The sequence below is a fragment of the Apium graveolens genome, chromosome 6, assembly GCF_009905375.1.
Source record: "Apium graveolens cultivar Ventura chromosome 6, ASM990537v1, whole genome shotgun sequence".
In the NCBI taxonomy this organism is placed as follows: Eukaryota; Viridiplantae; Streptophyta; class Magnoliopsida; order Apiales; family Apiaceae; genus Apium; species Apium graveolens.
In genome coordinates this window covers 242,668,573-242,672,880 of record NC_133652.1, presented here as the reverse complement: position 1 = coordinate 242,672,880, position 4,308 = coordinate 242,668,573, and the positions used below count along the sequence as shown (strand labels likewise).

The following is a 4,308-nucleotide window of genomic DNA, read 5'->3' as shown; positions in this document are numbered from 1 at the left end:
TAACAACAATGGTTTTGTAGATGTTTTCATAAACAACAGTTTATAAACTTCTTTTAACTGGTTAAAACCATTGTCATGAATGTTTTTTGTTTAAAAGACAATGGTGTAAAAGATTAAAATCATTGCAAAGAATATCAAAATACAACATTTTTTAAAAAAAAATATGTGCAGTGAGATATACAACAGTTTTCATCATTTTTCAAGTGGGTTGCACACAACTGTTTACAAAATTAATCTCATTATTTAAAATAAATCAATTTTAAAAATAAAATGATATTATATTAATTCAATTGTTACTTCAAAATTAAAATTAGATTTATAATACAAAGGTTCACTACAAGAATTATAACTATAACTTCAAATCTATTTCTAAACATTCTCATTATGGTACATTGTAACTAATTTGTATACACATTCCCTTGTTTTTGCCCAAGAAGCAAGACAATGTTCACTCCATTGGCACACCTAGTCCTAGTTCTTATTCTTGCCCATCATGTTCTTGTTCCAAGTATCATACATATAGGTTTGCTAGGTTTGCTGCATCAAGAATTACACGTATATGAGAAGAATATATAGAACTTCAAGAATAGTACAATGGAGGCAGAGAAGAAAATAGAAAATAAAAAGTAAAACCTGCAATCTATATGCCCATATGCAATCCACATATATAAGGCAAAAAGCTTGAATCCAGGAATTAGTTACAAACACAACTTGTTAAGTATTTTGGAAAGAAAATTATGAGCTAATAGATTATGCTACTATAGTTTCATAGGGGCAGGGATAGTCTGCACTAATGCAGTACACAAAAACGCTCCTTCATTCGTCCAAATTAAAACATAAAGAGGAAAAAGTGAAATCTTAATTATGAGTTCACGGAAAAAAATCAACTACCAAAACCTACAAATCTTTTATAAGTGGCAAATATATGGACATCATATTACTTGATCATAAGTCAATGACAACAAAGAAAAAATGATGCCTTGAACACCACAGATATGCTACCAAACACCTAGAATTGACATGACCCTTGCAGAGCCAAATTCCCTTCTTAATCCATGTCTAATTAAGCTCAGGCTTACCAACACAAAATGATACATTAACACCCATCAGGGCAAGTCATACTTGCAGTACGTCATTTTACTTTGATTTGCTAATTTATATAATAAATCATGCATATTGTGTACATATTCGACAGTCATTTAAAAATTTGTAAGCTGCACAACTTGCCACTACTAATGACTTGCTTACAAGAGTTTTTTTTAAAAAATACAACTGTTAAATATATATATATAAACTTACCATCCTCGGCTTCGAGTTCAGTGTAAAAAACTAAAGGTTTTTCTTTGTTCTTTTACTTTTTTAGCAACATCCATAAAAAAAATTGGTCTGGCTGCATCCCCTGTGCAGCAACATCTGCACAATACGTAGCCACCAGGTAAATACACATGAAACCAATGCACCAAAAATAGGAGTACAAAATTTGTACATTGAAAGAAATAAAAAGATATCACAACTGCAATAAAAATAATTTGACTAACTAATAACTAGAACCTTAGCTATTATTTTGGTCGATTTTTGGGGAAATTCGTAAAAAATGAATGTAATACCCTAAGCACTTCCATTAATATCATAGCTATTATTTTGGTCGATTTTTGGTTTAATTCTAAGTCTATTTTGATTGATGAATATTAGATAACTAAAAGTAAAAGAACGACCAGGAAATTAAATTAGCTAAATTTAATTTTTTTTGAGTTGATATAATTTCTTTTACTTTGTATTCAGCACAGGGCTGTTGGTTTGTTGTTCTTACATATGAAGATATATATTCAGAGGGAAATAGAGTTACACTTCTTTTACAAATGGACTACATTATAGATGTTTTAGTAAAGGCAGAACATTTTCCCACTGGTTTGGCAACTGATGTGCATGGACATGTACTTTTATTGTTTTGCAATTTTATTTTTTGGCATAAACTAATTGCATCTGTATTCTGCGGCCAACGTGAAACAAATAATTGGTTTTAGTTTCCAATTAAAATCGGTTGTCAATGCTAATCATATTCATAAAAAAAGAATAGATAAAAATTATACATGTAATGATTCATAATTTATCTATTTATTTCATGTGTAGAGAGAGATAGAGAGAGGGGATCACCTTTGTGCTACACCTTGTTTAGGTGATGCTTTATGTGCTAAACTCAACCTTTCTCTTCTTTGTCCACCTAGCAGTGTCATCATCCAGAAGATACAAATAAAACATCAGTTCATCAAGTAATCTAGCAGTAGATTAAACCATTACAGAAATAGAATCTTGATATTCAACAGGGTCTGGCCAAGTACTCATTTCCCTAAAGTGTTCAGGATACTGGATCTTTATATAAAACCTGGTACAAGAATCAAACTATCCCAATATCTACCACAAAATGAGGCATTATTTTGTTTATAGTCGGAGAGTTTAATCTGAGAACACAAACACGTAGAAGTCAGGTATGTGCTTGATTATATAAAGTTTCACATATACATAAATTCCCTGCATTCACAACTCAAAGTAGACTCTGAAATGCACAGAACTTGTGGCATACTTGCATAATTAGATTTCACAATTTGGGATAAACAACATACATCTCAATTAAACAAGACATTGAAACAAAAGTATTATAAGACAATACTAATGTAATAATCAGCCATAAAAAGGCACCGTGCTCAATTAGAACAACTCCAAGTACAAAGAGACGCTCAATTTATAAAAACTAGTAATATCGAAAGTAACCAACTCTAGCCGAAAATTTGAAAATGGTACGAAAACTCTTATATCTAGTTACTTACATTGATGAATTCCTGATCGAAAATAGCCGCAGCTTCGAAATCCAAAGCTACATCTCCAACCAGAGGAGAAACAGAGCTTATTATACACCCAGTTCTAAAAAAACATCTCAAAATATAACCTATGTAACTCAAAAAACATTTATTAACCCTAAGTAATATTACACAATCACAAATTTTGGAGATTCAAAAAAATTAAAAATAAACATAAAATTGTAAAGGACTTAATTAACTTACTAATTCCAACGAATTAAAGATTGGGCTCCTCTTAAAAACCTCCAATCAAACTAATTGTAAAACTAATTACAACTCAGATTTTGAATAACTCCAAATCGACCAAGATTAGGGTTCTTAAGCTCTAATTAGATTGTATAGAAGAAACAAGAATTTGAAACTGACGAGGAAAAGAGATGCCAGATAGATGGCAAGATGGGAGTGTGAGAGGCGATGAGTGTTTGTGTAAAAGAGGCCGAAAAGATAGGGCTATAGTGAAAAGTGGAAACCGGGAACAAGAATTTGGTAAGGAGGGAGAAAAAAAAATCATAAAATCAAATGGGGAAATATCGTGTAATATATGATTAATTTTAATTTTAATTTTAATTTATGTGTATTTACATTATTTTTTTAATTTTATTATATATTAGTGTAACTAGATAATTTTATGTTTTATTATTATTCTACAACACGTTGAAAAAAATATTTAGTATACATATGATACATATTTTACAACACGTTAAATGAATCTAATTTTGGAAACTAGTGTTTTTCTGAATATTCACGTTCCAAGCAAGATTTTTGTATTCACCATGCAAGATGAATACGAAATATTTTAATAATTTTTTCATAAGACTAAAATAAAGATATTTGTATGGTTAGATCATCGAAAAAACATTCTAAAAAATAATCTTGTGAATCGTGAACGAGTTTCGTTGTCGGGAGTGGTAGTTTTACTAGAATTTTCTAATCCTGACATGCAAGATGTATTTTAAATTTGTTAATAATTTTTTCATATGACTAAAATTGATATATCTTAACATCCGTACGGTTGGATGATCGAAAAAATATTTTAAAAAATAATCTTGTGAATCCGGAACGAGTCTCGTTGTTGAGAGTGGTACTTTTACTAGAATTTTCTAATCATGACATGCAAGATTAATTTTAAATTTGTTAATAATTTTTTCATATGACTAAAATTGATATATATTAACATCCGTACGGTTGGACCATCGAAAAAATTATTTTAAAAAATAATCTTGTGAATCGGGAACGAGTCTCGTTGTCGGGAGTGGTACTTTTACTAGATTTTTCTAATCCTGACATGCAAGATGAATTTTAAATTTGTTAATAATTTTTTCATATGACTAAAATTGATATATCTTAACATCCGTACGGTTGGATCATGGAAGAAATATATTATAAAATAATCTTGTGAATCCGGAACGAGTCTCGTTGTCGGGAATGACACTTTTACTAGATTTTTCTAATC

At 30.0% G+C, this 4,308-nt stretch overlaps 1 long non-coding RNA gene across 4 annotated transcripts; it reads right to left on the bottom strand.

The window, feature by feature from the left end:
• Positions 1 to 257: 257 nt before the first annotated feature.
• Positions 258 to 3,334, bottom strand: LOC141667929 (uncharacterized). Of its 4 annotated transcripts, none has more exons than XR_012552845.1 (5): positions 3,060 to 3,334; positions 2,826 to 2,944; positions 2,155 to 2,221; positions 1,300 to 1,413; positions 258 to 537 (listed from the first exon to the last, which is right to left on the bottom strand). It is a non-coding gene; the product is annotated as an uncharacterized LOC141667929 (long non-coding RNA). The 4 variants fall into 4 exon arrangements; XR_012552847.1 differs by having other exon boundaries at positions 2,826 to 2,919; XR_012552846.1 differs by having other exon boundaries at positions 2,826 to 2,878.
• Positions 3,335 to 4,308: the final 974 nt, after the last annotated feature.